Below are 16876 nucleotides of genomic sequence, written 5' to 3' on the forward strand. Positions count from 1 at the left end.
AAATGCCTAATCTTCGATTCTATTTTTGTTTTTTACAACCCTCTCTTCTTTCTGTGGAAACAGTTGTAGAGCAGTGTTTTGGAGATGCATATTGAAAACAGACATTTAACACTTTAAGACAATGTTTCCCAAACTTATTTGGTCTTGTACCCATTTTTTGCCTAACTGGTTAACATCCACAGGATCTTTTGAGGAGTGCTGATCTGGAGTAATAAACTGACGTTTCCCTTTGGGATCGGGACACTTTCTTTTGTGTGTCTATGTCTATGTGTATCCAGGCGCACATACTGAGAAATGATTTAGTGTGTGCTTCTTTGCTTTAGTGGATATGTGCATGTGGGTATAAGCATCAATCTTTTATCGCTAGAGGCTATATATTTAGGTGTGCAAACATGTCAAGACACACATGCTCATTCACAGTAGTGATTGTGTGTATACACATGTACACACATGCTCATTCACGCTGGTGATTGTGTGTATGCACATGTGCATGTGGCATGTACATGTGGCCATTTTTGCAAAACCACAGCATGTTTACCAAAGATTCCAGGAACCAACATGTGATAGGAACTAAATATGCACTTTGATAAATGAGCCTTGAAGACTCCATTTTCCTATGAAATGAAAAACTTCTTCCTGAGAAACAGTTCAATTCAAGATTCATGGAAATAGCTAATAAATTATTGGTAAGTTTCGGGTTAAAAAATTTATCTCTGAAGATTTACCAGTTCCTAAAGTTATTTCTTTTAAGAGGTATTTGTGCATTTTTCCACACTGAGTATGGTTAGTTTTTGTGTATTATGCATTTAATTCAGCAACAGATATTATTGAATACTACAGTAGTTATCTATTGCGACATAATAAACTATCCCCAAACTTAGTGGCTTAAAACAACACACATTTACTATCTCATAGTCTTTATGGGTCAGGAATTTGCCACGGTTTACCTGTGTCTTCTGCTTCAGGAACTGTTTCAAGGCTGCAGTCAAGGCATCAGCAGGACTGTAGTCTTCCTGAATGCACAGTTGGAAGGATCTGCTTCTGAGCTTGCACAGGTAATTCTTAGCAGGATTTAGTTTCTCAGCTCAGGAGCTGAGTTGAGAGTCTCAGTGATAGGCTATTGGTGAGACCCCATCACTCTTTCTGCATTCTGTTCATGAGAAGCAAGTTACTAGGTCCAATCCTAACACACACACACACACACACACACACACACGGGATTACACAAGGCATGATGACCAGGAGGTGGGGGTCACTGGAGGTCATTCTGGAATCTACATACTACAGATACTTCCTATGTCCTGGCTTCTGTAAATGTCTCATATGGCATAGGGTTCATCAAGAAAATGCACCTTTAAAAAAATAAATTCTTCCAAAACATCTTCTATTTCTTCCTATTTACCGCCACTCGGGCCTGGCCCTTCTGCTTTTTGTATCTGAACTTTGTCAGTGGCCCCTAATTAGAGTCCCTGCCTCCAGCCTTGTCTTTCCTATCGCTGCCAAAGGAATTTCCCTAAGATCTTCCTCCTTACAACATTTAAGTGGCTCTTCCTGAGTCTGCACTGTTTTCCAACTTAAAAAACCATGTACCCTTTGACGAATATACAAATTGCATCTCTTCCTTACTACAAATTGAAATTTCAAAATAAATGACATAAGAAAAATAAATACAAATAACGATATTTCTCTCCAATTAAGCTGTTAGATTGAATTTCACTCACTTAGGGCATCAAGTCTCAGCTGTTCAGCCTGGCTTGCAAAATCCACCACAATCTCCATCAGTCTTTCCTTCTTAATACAAGTCTTCCATTCCAGTCCACTTTTTTTTTTTTTATTATTTTGAGGATGTATTTTTGACATTTTGTGCTTTTGAACTTCTACTCCTTTATTGTAAAATATTTAAAGTTACACACAGAAATGGAAAAAAAAGACTCGTGTTAGGTCCATCTGCTTAGGATGACTTTTAGGAGGTAATCTATGGTTAGAGGACACACAACGGATGGAGAAAATATGCTCTGAAATGCACACAACTACTGTAGGTATTCAGAAATCTCCTTACTGCTTTATTCATAGAATGGGGTGAAACACAAAGGAAACTATTTTAAAACAATCTTTCCCTCAAACACTGTAAAAAAAAATATTGGTATGTAATTATACATTTAATGATGATCGCCTTAATAAGCATTTAAGATCAACTTTATTCTAAAATTTTGCTACAAAGTAAATTAAAATTAGTTAATTACTTATTACTTACTAAAGAATTATGTAAGTAGAGAAGGTTCAGTCTCTGCTTTTGGAATTTCTATGCACACCCTGCCTACTGTTCCTTCTTTGACGACTATATGATGAACATGCTCTACTCATAATTCTGGTTATCCTACTCATGAGAAGCAAGCACTTATTTTATTTATTCCCTAGAATAAAAGAAGAAGAGAAGTGCTTGCTTCTTTCATGGGAACAGATTTCCAGATGATAAGGCCCGCCCATTCTGTTTCCTCTTGTAAATGTGCATCCGTTTTTCTGAAGAGGTTTCCTTTGGCAGTTGGAGACCTTCTTACATTCCAGATCTGTCCATTTAGCTGTTAGCCAAACGGGGCGATCTTACAAGTGCACACCACCGATTTCTCTTTGTTGATATAAGAGGCAAATAAGGGGATGTATTTCAATTTCTGTATCATATGGTGTTTGTCTTTCTCTGTTATCCTTAGAAATAAATAGGGAAATTATTGTGGAAAAGATAAAACCAGCCTAATAGTCAAGTCACTTTTTGTTTTTTTTTTTTAACACAAATGAAGTGTGATGAGAAATGGAGGCAAACAAGCTGTGGCTTGTTGGGTGTGCTAGAGTATATTGTAATCCTGAAGACATTTCTTTTTCTTATCCACAAAAGGTAAACAGCCATTTCCAGGGACTTAAGGTTCAGTTGAGTGTAATAATATATATTTATTAGAAGATAAATAACTTTATGAAACTCAGGCATTTTATGATTATAGTCAGTGTCAGAAAATAAGCAGAAGTATTTGCGTTCGCATACATCTAAATGTAAAGAAGTTGCTTTATGCCTCCCTTTTACTACAATGTCCTCACAGCTCCTCTGGATTGAAGTAAATGGGAAAGTTTTTGAGGTCCATCAGACCTGAAATATCCCCTGATTGCTGTGAAGTCAGAAGTAGTGGAGAGATTACCGGTTTACAACCCCCAATAGGGCATTTCCTTCATAAGTCTGATTAAAGTGATTTATCGGCAAAAACTTGAGCATAAAAGTTGCGTGTTTGATAGACAAACATAAAAATTCAGGTTTTCATGCTGAAATATGTCAAGAACAAACATTCGTCTATCAGGGTACCCCTCTCAACTAATGGAAAGGGACCTGGACAGCCTAGATAGGCTACTTGGGAATTTTGCCTTGGAGAGCCTGTGTTTGTCTTTAAGCTGTGCAAGTTAAGTCAAACATTTTGTGTCACTAGATGGCAGGATAACACCAATGAAAAATGTAGGAAACCCATTTTTCCCCACCTTCAAAGCAAGTTTAATGTATTTTTATGCTAAGGCAGTTTAAAAAGAAATCTCCAGAATATGCTAGGAGTAAAAAATACATAAACCTATTTTTTAAAAGTATAAAAACAAATTATTCTTAAGAGTGAAAAATTGTCTTTTTTTTTTTTTAGCCTTCAGACAATTCAGATTTGTAACTTGGTTTATGTATTTGGAACATTCTGAAATAATCTTGCAACATTTTTCTTTCTTATTCCTTGAAGAAGTTTTGATATCTCCCAGATGCAAACAAGTAAGTGAAGAAAGATGATACTACTGTAGTCACACGAACAAAAAAAAGAAAAGAAAAAACACACCTCGAAACCCAAACAACTCACGCCTACGCATAAACAACTCTGCTCAACTGTACTCAGGCATAACCATCTCTATATTTGTCTTAAGTACCTTGTCACCCATGTGGTTCTTATTTAGGTTTCCTGTCTCTGTCTAATGTATCTAGTAACTTTTTATTGTCTTATCAGGGCACTTCTTCCAGAAGGTGATCTCTTTATAATACTGTCAGAAATATGGAGCTTGCACTAGAATCCAATGCTAACTACTTCCTGATGCACTTTATTCATTCAACAAATATTGGTAAGCATCTTCTAAGTAATCGCACTGATATGGTTAGGCTTTGTGTATCCAAATCTCCTATTGAGTTGTGATCCCCAGGTGTTGTGGGAGAGACCTGGTGGGAGGGGATTGAATTATGCAGGCAGTTTCCCCCACGCTGTTCTTGTGAGCGTGAGTTCTCACGAGATCTGATGGTTTTATAAGGGGCTCTTCCCCATTCTCTTGACACACAGTCTTTCCAGCCTGCTGCCGTGTAAGATGTACCTCTTCCTTTTCTGTCATGATTAGAAGTTTCCTGAGGCCTCCCAGGCCATGTGGAACTGTAAGTCAATTAAACCTTTTTCCTTCATAGATTACCTAGCCTTGGGTATGTCTTTATAGCAGTGTGAAAACAGACTAATACAGGCACCATGCAAGTTGCTAGAGAATCAGTGGCATGAAGACTCAGTCTCAGTTCTTGTGTTACTTATAATTTAGCAGAAGAGAGACATTACGTAAATAATCTCATAATTAACAAAAATGATCAATTACAATGACGAGAAAGGCTACAAAGAGGTACGTTAAGTGATTTTATAATGGGTGGTCTGATTTGATTCACTCAACAAATACTTATTGACTGTCTACTCTGTGCTGGGTACTATTCTAGTTGCTAGGGATTCATCAGTGAGCTAAACTGATAATGATCCCTGTCCATGTGGAAATATATTTGAGTTGGGGGGCGCAGACCACCCATAAAGTAAGTGCTATGGAAACAAATGAAGAGATGTGAGAGAAGTGGCATTGAGGAGGAGCCTGTGACTTTGACTAGTGTAGTCACAGAAGATCTCACTGTTATATGGCTGAAAGCTTTAAATAAATGAGGGAAAGAGCCATTCGGATATCAGAGGAAGAGCTACTCTGGTCAGAGAGTAGCAAATGCAAAGACCCTAGAGCAGGAACATGTCTGGTGAGTTCAAGGAACTACAAGGAGGTTAACATAATTGGAAGGGAATGAATACAGGTCTAGGGGACTTGGCCACAAGGTAATGGAAGGCAAATCATATATGACTTTATGGACTTTGAAATATCTGCTTAGACCGAGCCAGAGCATGGAAGGTTTTAAGCAGAGATGTGACACTGTTTTATTTATGGCAGAATCACTCTGACTCTTGGGATTAAAAAAGAAGTATTTTAGGGGCCAAAGAGAGAAAACAGGAGACCAAGATGCCAGGAGAAAGAGAGTAGCAGCTTGAACCTTGGTGGCATATGTATATATATGCCATAGATATATTTTCATATAACTATTGGATCCTATAAAGATTCTGAAGCTTGGGCAATATCCACCTGGACTTCTAAATATGGCCAAACCTCTAAGACATGTGAGCTTAGCTGACAACAAACAATTTGGCTGTAGCCATTGATTATCCCACCGACGACTAGAGAAGCCAAGTCTGGTTGTTCCTTCTCTGCTTCACGTATCCAATCAGCTCAGTCACCTTTAGGCTACGAGGCACTGCGTAACGGCAATAAGATCCCTTTAATGCCTTTATGTTCCAGAAAAATTGGCTTAGCATCCAATCTGAAACTCACCTAAAGCCACATCTTCCAGGCATGGCTGGAAACTGCCTTAAGCTGGGCTCTGCTGATGTCACCACCACGTAGAAGTGAAGCGTGGTCTGTATGCTATTTAGCTGTTCACAGTTTTCAAGTAGAATTACAGGTTTTGGGGGCCCCAAAAGGCCGTATTTTGGAATATATCCAAATCACTGTGTGCATGTTCCTTTCTTGACCACAATTCCTCCAACACAAATCAAATTTAGAAGCTCTATAGTTCCAGATGGTCAGAATCTGAAGATATCTAATTACCATTTCCCACTGGAATTAATGCCAACTAGGGGCTGAGCTTCTGTCCCAATGACATCTACTTCCTCCTTAGTTACTTCTGATTCTTGCATCTTGCCTATTGCCAATTACAAAAATGAAATAAAAATGTTCAGTTTGTTTATAAATCCTTGTCTTCATTTAGTTTATGTAATTCAAAAAGAGAAGTAGCAAAGTTCTTTTAATTTAAACTGTTCAAAATGGAGGAATCTTTAAATAAAGAGAAAACAGTTGGAGCTTTAAAATATCTATTATTTTTAAATTTCTTCTTCTTCTTTTCTCTTATTTGAATCAAAGTAGCTGTGGGCATAGATCTTGTATAGTTAATTACTTCCCCCACATTCATTTAGCATGTACTATGTTTATCAAACTCTGTTAGATGAGAGATGTAAAAATGGATAAGATTTTATTCCGCCTTCTAGGAATTTCGGGTCTTGTGGAAAAATAGATATGTTAAAGATGTTCTGTGTCACAGGAATTAAACAATGCTTTTAGGGAAGAGATTAAGATCAATGGTGGACAAGAGACTCTCTCTATAATTTGAATGTACTTTTCATCTTAGGTAGCTACAAATAATCCAAGTAAATTGTTTTTGAAACCTGGAAGTAAACACTCATAACAAGAGAGAATGTCGTGTGTTTCCACAGAACTTTAAACAAAGCACTCAGGGGAGCAAGGATGGGGAAATTAATTATACCTGGGAGAATCTGGGTGGCCTTTACAGAGGCAGTGCCATGTGAACTGGTTTTGATGGGCGGGGAGGGGAGGAAAGTCCCTGCAGGGGCTACAGCACAGAGCTCATGGAAATATTTGGGTTAAACTGGGAGGTAGCAGAGTTTGGAGTTTGTCTGGAGAAATTTCAGTGAATTAAAGCAGGAGACTGTGGACTGTTGGGTGGGTAGCAGAAGCCCCTTGAAACCAAGTGAAGGAGTTTAGATTTTATTCTCTAGCTCAGTATTTCCCTAAGACTGATCTTCAAAATACTGGCCCCATGAGAGAACCTGAATGTGAGATCTACATATTTGAAGATTCATCGCGGACATTGGAATATTAAAAGCTCTGATCAGTCCTACAGTAAAGATTCTTGCCTTCTTTTATTTAACCCAACGTTTCCTAAAGGCTTCTGACTACAGGATTCTTTAAAAATAATCCTGTGGAAGAAAGTACTTTGAGTCTATATAGAGTTAACGCTTACGTAGCATAACTGTGTTAGACACAGTTTTATGTGTGTTACGTGTATTTACTCATTTATTTATTTATTTTGAGATGGAGTCTCACTCTGTCGCCCAGGCTGGAGTGCAGTGGTGCAGTCTCAGCTCACTGCAATCTCCGTTCCTGGGTTTGAGTGATTTTTCTGCCTCAGCCTCCTGAGTAGCTGAGATTACAGGCATGCACCACCATGCCCAGCTAATTTTTTGTATTTTTAGTAGAGACGGTGTTTCACCATGCTAGCCAGGATGGTCTTGATCTCCCAACCTCATGATCCACCTGCCTAAGCCTCCAAACTGCTGTGATTACAGGCATGAGCCACCATGCCTGGCCTATTTGACTATTTAATCCCTACCAAACTTTGAGAAGTAGGTACCGTTATTATCCTCATTCACATATGTGGAAGCTGAGGTGCAAGGGGGCTAAGAAATTCCCTGAGTACAGGGTTACAAGCTAGTAAGTCATAACTTTGGGGTTTGAACCCAAGTGATCTGACTGCAAGGTCTATTTTTTAATCCATATAATACACAGCTCTCTAAATGCTATTTCTGAACAGAATAGTAATGTGACCATCATTAGGCTTAAGAAAGACAACGTTGATGGCTTTGCAAAAACTTCGAGGATGAACTGGTTGACTCCATCAGACAGTTCTTTTGCCTTGTTTTACTGTGAAAAATTTCAAACACACAGAATAGTTGAAAGAACAATACAATACCTATATACTCAGTACCTAGATTCGATTGTTAACATTTTGCCATATTTATTTTATATTTTTCTTTCCACTTCTGAGCCAGTTGAGAGTAAAGTTCAGGCTTCATGATTCGTCACTGCCATTTACTTCAGTATGTGTATCTTAAACATAGAACAGTGTAGGACGTTATGCCAACACCCAGGTGAGAGGTAATGAGTTTCTCAGTTAGGGCTGCAGCAATTCGAAGAAGGGGGTGAAGCAAGAGAAGTGTGGATTACTCATTTGTAAACTACTTTCAGAAGATAGTAAGGTGTTTTTTCTTACATCATGATAAGGGCCTGGCACAATTTGCCTCTTACTGGTCAATGTGAATCCCAAGGAGGAGCTTAACTTATAATGGGCTTAAGCAAAATATAACTTGGATGTAAAGTTCGTGGCAAAATATAAGCCACATGCTCTATGGAATTGTCTGATAAAACTTACACTGATATGGATGCTTCTCTTTATTAACAAGAATAATGTAGAGTTTTCAATTATTGGACACATACCATGTCTTGAGCATTGTTGTGGACACATTATATACATCAATGGTGGAAATAAAGGGAGGATTCATTGTTAATTTTATTGCTTCAGTACTCTGGACCAGTCATCACCTTCTTTTGAATTTCGACATTGTATGACCTGCCGGTAGAGAGAATCATCTTTTGTGTTTTCCATTCAAATTAGACGCCTCCTAAGTGTGAACACATCAAGTGCCCATCACCACCCAAATGGATTAGGCTTGTTTGGAGAAATGGCTGATTCCAGGTTTTGAGGAAGAAAAGTCTCAGTTTAACCGGAAATATTTTATTGGCTAGGAAACTACGAAAATGTTCAAATAATGATGAAATCATCAAAAACCAAGGAGCTGACTGAAAACGACTCCTATTAGCCTAATTAGGGACAATTTGAACTTCAAAAACAACAGTAATTATACTGAAATATAACAAATATAAGCATTTTTTGATTCCAAAGTGGTATAAGGAAGAAAGAAAGACAGGGAGGAAGAGAGAGAAAAGGAGAAAAAAAAAACTTTTCCTTAAAGCAGAATGCTGGCTAATAAGTGCAGAAAGAATTATAGAATTAGAAAATCTCTGTTTTGCAAACTTCCCTGTATAATAATTTATTTAGGCGAGGAACATCTCCGAATGCTAAAAACAGTTGGGCGCAAGACGGTTGAGGGAGCGGGTATTCATACAGTTTGCATTATTTATTAATTACGATGTGATAAAGTATGCCTTTGCAATGGCAAGACCTGGCAGTCACCATTTCTCAAATCGTCAAACTCTCCATTGCAACGATGGATTGGGCTGTGAGGTGCCTCCGGATGTGATGGAGTGGGAGGTACACAGCATAACCTAAGTGGAGTTCTTGGCAGAAATGTCTTGTCTAAATCCAATCATGAGGAAACTGTCAAACAAATTCAGAAGATGGAATATTCTTTAAAAAATCCGCTTGCATTTGTCAAGGGATTCAGTGTCAGGAAGATCAGAGGGTCACAATGGAAGACTAAAGAAATACAATATCCAAACGTAATGTGTGAGCTTGGCTGGATCCTGAATTTAAACAGCTATAAAAGATATTTTGGGGACAAGTGGGGCAATTTGAGTTTGGCTAAGATGCTGAATGATGTTATTGAATTCACATTTTTTTTTTCCTTTTTAAGAAGTCGAATTTAATTTTTTGAAGTAATTACTTAGGAAGAAATGCAGAGGAGTTCCATAGAAAAAGATGGCAATAAGAATGATATTCTGTCAGCCAGATTTTAAAAATTCCTTCACTCCGAAATTTCTTTTTTGTCAGCTAAAACTATTTTCTGGGTCATTTTCCTCAGAAATTTGTTCTTCACATTCAGTATCAAAACCAATGCTGACATTTATTATTTTGGTTTCATTTTCCTTTGTGCATCTTTATGTTTCTTCTGACAATCTATAAGCAGGTTGTCTGTTCTGGCCTCCCAAGAGTTCCTGCTAATATTACTTCCTACTCCTCTCCAGAATTAAGTCAGAACCTACTTGAAGTCTTTCATCATTCTTACAGAAAAAGAAAAATCTAGTGGTCTCTTTCTCAGATAATGACGCTTCTCCAGGACTGGACTTTCCGTAATCTGTTTCTTCAGTAACATCTTCCTCTTCTAAACTGCTGTCTTGGAAATGAGGGTCTTCCTGCCAGACAGTCTTTCCAGGTTTCTCTGTTTCAACTCTAGACATCTTTTCCTTTATGTCTTTAGTGTCTGAATCAAAAGAGGAGAAAATGAACCCGATGGGCTGCTCAGCCTCACTGGTCAGAGTCGTATGGTCCTGGATTTCCTCAGGTTTCTCTTTACCACAGTCCTCATTCCAGGGTGTGTCTCTTCCTTTTCACTGGTATATTTTGTAGTTTGGAATGTTTCTTTCAGACCCATAGCAATGTGATAGTATGTTTCTTTAGACACCTCAGGTAGCTTCTCAGCGTCCTCGCTTTTCTTTTTTGTTTTGCTTTACTCTCTTTTGGATTATTATCTCTCTCTTTTTTTCTTTTGTAAGTGGCATGGTCTTGCTTTGTTGGATAATAACGTATGATGTCCTTAAATTTCTTAGCAGCTACTGATCCTTTGTTTGTAGAATTGTTTATGGTGATTTGCAAAACGCTTTGTGCAGCATTCAGGACTTTCTTTTGTTCTTCAGCAAGCTCTTCTTCCTCAGCAGTTTGCTTTTCATTTACCTTTTCTTGTTCCTCTTCACTGTAACTTTCTAGAAACTGAGAGTCCATGTGGAATCTGTCATCAGTGCCAAAGTGTGACCGTAAAGCCATGAGTTTCTGTCCAGCTCTGCCCTTAAACTGAGGTTGAATTTCGAACCTGTTACTGTCATCTTCAGAATCAGATTCCTCATCATCACTGCTATCAAACAGCTTCCCCGGTGTTTCACTCATAGACTCCTTCACCCATTCCTCTTCTGGATGGCTCTGCTCCTGAGTTGATGTCTTCTCTGTTTCACATTCACTGTCAGAACCAAAGATGATGTGCGTTAGCTTATCCTCTGGATGGCCATCCAAATTTGCCAGTGTTACACACCAGCTTCTTCTGCACTTCTTTTGCTTTTTGCCTGGCTTCCAAGGCTGCCAAATGCTTCTCCTTGTCTTCAGCATGCTTATCCTTGGCATGCAGGTCTGACGAATTACTAACCGAGTGAGAAATCAGGTTTGATTTCCTGAGCGCCACTGGATGAGACCTTTGGTGATTTCTTAAAAGACGTGAGGCTGCCTGAATCAGACCTCTCTTCCTCTGAAGCTTCTGTCTTTGTGGTGCCATGGCAGCTGCCTTTGTCAAAGCCTATGTTGTGAGTCTTTGCACTAAGACTTAAGGACTTCTTATCTTTTAATGGCAATAAACTATAAATAGGATTCTTACTTCTCTTTCCAGAACTGCTAGGGGATAGTGCCTTGCGATCCTGACTCTCAAAAGTGGTCCTTTTTGAGACTGAACATACTTTGGTGCCATTTGCCTTCTTTGCATGTTGGCAAGGAGTCAGTTTACCTGATGAGCCATTAACTTATGGGGACCCATCTTCCATGGATATGATACTGGGATGCTCATGTTTCATGGAATTCTGGTCTTTATTAAGATTGTTAGAGGCAACATTGTCTTTCAAGGATCTTTTCATTGACTCCTTTTCATTTAGACAGCCTACTCCCTTGAAAGCCTGGAGTTTTGGCTTTAAGTTGTTTTCCTTTGGTTTCTGTTTGTGAGGGGTGTTCTCCTTTCCTTCTAACAGGGAAGCTACAATCTCCTCAGGACAAATACACTGTCAGCCTCTGTGGAGGCCAGTGGGAGTCTTGGGGCTCTTGGAGCCTCTGTCAAACTTGTATTGGGTGGTGGTTTCTATTCCATCTCTCTCAGTATCTTTATTCGGAATCTTCAGATCACTGCCAGCCAATTGTTCCAAATCAGTTAAAGCGAGATTCACACGAAGACAGTTTTTCATCACGGCATTATACTCCTTGTCTCCTTCAGAGTCAGCTAATCCTCATGCAGAATCAGCATCTTCACTGCTACTGGAGTGAGAGGAAGATTTTCAATGAAGAGGCTTTAATCTATGACCAAAGGCTGACTCTACATTGCTTTTTCTTTTTTTTTACTTTAATACAGTGATCAGAAAGCTCACAGTTTTCTCTATTTTTGAAAGAAGTTTTCTTGTCTGTTGATTTTTTCATTTGTGAAAATTCTGTACTGTTTTGACCTTAGCAACATTTTTTTTTTATCGCAATGATTTTATCTGTATCTCCTGAGTCATACTCAGAATCATTTCTCATGATATCATCATCACCATCATGGCAAGAGACATTATTTTTGATACCTAAATCTATTAAAGAATGCAGTTTGTCAAGAACACAAAATCAAACACCGCATGTTCTCACTCATAGACGGGTGTTGAACAATGGGAACACATGGACACAGGGAGGGGAGCACTATACACTGGGGTCTGTTGGGGGGGAGTGGGGGGGACAGTGGGGGGTGGGGAGTTGGGGAGAGATAGCATGGGGAGAAATGCCACATATAGGTGAAGGGGAGGAAGGCAGCAAATCACACTGCCATGTATGCACCTATGCAGCAATCTTGCATGTTTTTCCACATGTACCGCAAAACCTAAAATGCAATTAAAAAAAAAAAAAGGAATGCAGTTTGTGAATGCCTGATTTGAAATCATCGCTTATAACTTCAAAGGGATTATTTTCAGATTCATTTATTGGGGGCTGTGTAGTTCTCTGTAAGTTTTCCTCTTTTGTAGTCATCATTCTTAATTCATCTTCAGAATCAGTATCATCATCAGAAATGGTATTTCTCTTCCTGGCAGTTTCCAAGCCACAAGTCTTACAAGGTAGATTTTTAAGTTTCTTAGTATCAGAAACAGGTAGGAGATGGTTCAGAAGGAGTAATGGGATCACAGGTTCTTTTTTGTGCAGTCTGTTGTGGGTGTCAAGGGTGGTCTCTCTATTACCCACCTGGGCCTTGGACTCATGGCCAGAGACCCAGTGGAACTCTCATCCTTCTGCACTTTTATCATCTTCTTGCGAGGGCCGTGAAAGTCAGAGAACTCTCCTCGCCGTTTCTTACTCACAGGGTCATTTCCTCCTTCCAGTTCCCAAGTCAGGCTGGATATAGCAATGGTGTTTGTGAAATGCTCCCCTGTCTTCTTTAGGTTGTGGCAGTATTTTGAGAGATCACATTTTATGTTGATTTTTAAGGTGAAGAACAGGTAGGACTCTTCCAAATTTGCTCACAGTCCAATTCTCATGGCTTGGCACTTCTATCTCCAGCACAACTTTCATACGGAAGTCCACTCGTCCCATCTTTTCTAACAAGTTGGTGTTACCAGTTGTTGATTTTTCTTTCTTAGCTTTTGCTTCTTCTCTCTCTTGGGCCAATCTGTGCAAAAAGCTTTCTTTTGCTAGTTGAATTTGTCACGTTCCACCTTTCCGTGTTGTTTTATTTAAAGCAGGCATACATTTTTTCATATCTGCTTCTGCTACACTAATGTTGATATATGCAAAGACTTTCTGTGGGTTTCCTTGGTCGTCTTTCTGTGTGATGATCTTCACATCCGAAACTTCTCCAAATCCGCTGAACTGATTTTGTACGTCTGCCACAGAAATGTCCTGGCTAAGGCCACCCACATAAAGGCACTTCATTTCTCTGTTCACTTTCATGAAGGCTGGGCATATACTTGGTGAGTTTTAACAGGAAAAACAATTTTCTCAGCCTTCTTTCTCTGAGAAGACCCAGAGAAGTGAAGACAGAGGTTAGGAAACGACCCTTGGACTTCTTATGCCCCGAACCCACTCCTCACCACACTGTCACCTAACGCAGTGCTGCTGCAGCCCCTAAATTCACTTTTTAAAAGGCCTGGTAATGGTGTTTGGTTGTGTGAGAGAATGTCCTTGTTTGTGAGAGCTATATGCTAAAATATTTAGGGACAAATTGTCATGTTGTCTCCAGGGTACTTTAGGCTGGCTTGACAGAAAGAAGTGTGTAGCTTCCTGTTTTAGTCCTTTTGGGATGTTATAACAAAATACCACGGACTGGACTGCTTATAAACAGCAGAAATCTATTTCTCACAGTTCAAAAGTCCAAGATCAAGAGTCTGGGAAGACCAGAGATTTAGTGTCTGGTGAGAACCTAATTTCTAGTTTATAGATGCCACCTTTTTACTGTGTCCCTGTGTGGTAAAAGAGATGAGGGGCCTTTTTCAGACATCTTTTATAAGGGCAATAATTTCACTGATGTGGGTTCTACCTCCCCAAAGTCCTAACTACTAATGTCATCATGTTGGGGGTTAGGATTTCAACATATGAATTCTGAGGGGACACAAACATTCGGACCACAGCAATACCTGTATAGAGAGATGAAGCAGGGGCAACAAGACCATAATAGTAGGTGTGTATAGACAAGGGTATACCAACACTCATTATGTTTCTTTAATTTTTGCGTAGATTTGAAATTTTTCCAAATAAGAAAAATAGTATATATGGGAATCACCGAGAGAAAATATTTTTCCCTCCACTTTTTATGCCTGTTGTTCTCCTACACCTAGTAATTATTTCGTGACATGAAAGCTGTGCTTTGATTTGTTAGTTTTGTCTGGTGTATGGAGTTGAGTTCTGAGGACTCACCCTATTTCTCTGCAGGTGATCAGGATGTTGTAGAGACAGTGAGGTTAAATTTCTCGGACACATTTTCTTTTGGGACTCTTCTTTGATTAATATGTGAAGTGACAGCAAGGGACCTTGCGAAAGTCTTGGTTCTTGTTATTCCCTGCAGCTGCAAGAGTGGGTTTCAGAAGGCCAGTGAAGAAATGCGGTAAATACGTGGTACATTCCTTATGGTTCAGCGGAAGGCTTGAAAGATCCCTGGAATGAGCAGGAGAGAAATACCTTGAGACTTTTTACATGCATGTCTGTTAAAGCCATCATGTCAGTGCATTTTATAGCATTTTTGTCTGCCTCCTTTCAATGACAGATTTTGGCAGTCTTGGCATGGGAGTCATGCATTTTGAACTACCTGCATGGGATATCTTAAGTTCCACATAGGAAAAAAGTCAGAGAGAAAAAAATGGGGGAGCGGAGATCTTTTTCTCATAAATTGTATTTATCCAAAGATAAGATAAAACTCAAATCATAACTGTGTAGCTGTATGCATTTCGAAAAACTGACTGGTAAGTAACAATTTTATTAAACAGTTGTTGAATGAAGAGGAAAAGTTGTGGTGCTGTAAGATTCTTTGCTAAGTAGCATTTTATGTTAAAATTACAGATACAAATGTTAGGTGATTTTATTAGTTGAATCCCTGCTATGTGCTTCCTTTTAATATAATAACCTGACATTAAGAAACTTCTTCCCTTAAGAAACTCAAGCCTGAACCCAGGAGACGGAGGTTGCCGTGAGCCGAGATCGGGCCATTGCACTCCAGCCTGGGTAACAAGAGCAAAAAAAAAAAAAAAAAAGAAGAAACTCAAGAATACGTTAGTGACTCTATCTTAATATTTTTAATGTTTCCATAAAGGGAGATATCTGACTTTTATGTTTTTACTGAGTTTAAGAAGTATTTAGGGGACTATAATTCTCGTAAGGGTCTTTGACTTCCAGTTTTCCTTCTCCTAAGAGGAATGACACAGCAGATTGAAGATTAATGATGGTCTAGAGGGAGCTGGGATGTGCAGATTGTATTCAATGTCATTGAAGAAATGTGTCCTGAGTATCTGCCATGTACCAGCTGTTGTGCCACTGCGGATAGAAATGCAAGAGAGGCCATTTCACAGATCTATTTGTTGACCATCAATGACACAAGAACACGTGTTTGGAGGCGCTTGGCTGTTTTTGCTGGGATGGTCTTCTTGGATGGACGTTACTATTCTCTTTCTATTTTGAATCCATAGACAAGAAAGCCCTGATCAACCCTTTCCTGGACTATTCCAATTTTGTCTCACATAATTTATTGGGGAAAATGAGTTCCACATGTTTAGTAAAGTTGTTCCAGAACTATCTCCTTTCTGGCTCATTTTTAGTATTTTGGGATTTGGTGGCTGTGTTTATGGTCAACAAATGCATGATCTTCATCATTTTTATGTCTCCTTTAAAACACACCTCTTCAACTATTCTGTCTTTCAGATGTAAAAATCTTTGCCTTCTTACTTCATCATCATTTTCTCTTTAAACTTATGTGAGAGGGGTGGACAATCCTGAGTACTATTAGGATTTACCCTAACCCTGTTTTCCATGGAGAAAAGTCTGTAAACTTTCATTAGGAAGTATGTGAAAAAAACTTTCCTTTAAATAAAAATGTGTAAGTGTTTAGAATTGCCCTTGCAAACTTCTAGATCAGTCATTCAGGGCTAATACATCACTTGAAGCGATGGGCTAGTGGCATTCTCGTGAACGATCACCTGTGATTACAGTGCTCTGGCTAGCCCAAGATTTTGCTGTCTTGTGAAATTTGACACCATTGATCATTTTAGTTTCCTGCATCAGCCATGCACAGAAAGTCTTACAGGGACAGTATGCAAAATGCATTCTCATTACATTTGTTCTCTTTCTGTTATCAGTAACCCAAGGTCATTTGAATATTCTTAATCATTTCTTTCTGCTTTCTGAATAGTATGCCTTTTAGAGAAATATGGTTTATCTTTCATGAAAAATTATTTAGAACAAGAAGTAAGGCTTTATTCTGAGATATTTGGACAAGGATGGACTTAGGCAATTGTAGAGGCTTTCACTCTTCTTTGCCAGCAAGTTTCACATCCATTTTTCCTTCTCACTCCCTCCTTTGAAACCCTTATTTCAAGCCAACTATTCAAGAATAGAGTTATATGTATGGATTTAAAAAAAGTCTTTATTTTTCCATTTAACATATTTTAATTTTTTGATGTTACTTTCTGGTTTTCCCTATCATTTAAATAGCTTTATTTCATTCAATAAATGTGCCCTTATTTAATC

The 16876-nt window shown here is 38.7% G+C and overlaps 1 pseudogene; it reads right to left on the reverse strand.

The window, feature by feature from the left end:
• Window positions 1–9694: 9694 nt before the first annotated feature.
• LOC135277758 (nucleolar protein 8-like) lies at window positions 9695–13594 on the reverse strand (annotated as a pseudogene).
• Window positions 13595–16876: the final 3282 nt, after the last annotated feature.

Source organism: Aotus nancymaae, unplaced genomic scaffold (assembly GCF_030222135.1).
Source record: "Aotus nancymaae isolate 86718 unplaced genomic scaffold, 86718_ANA_hifiasm-v0.15.2.pri h1tg000033l, whole genome shotgun sequence".
Classification (NCBI taxonomy): domain Eukaryota; kingdom Metazoa; phylum Chordata; class Mammalia; order Primates; family Aotidae; genus Aotus; species Aotus nancymaae.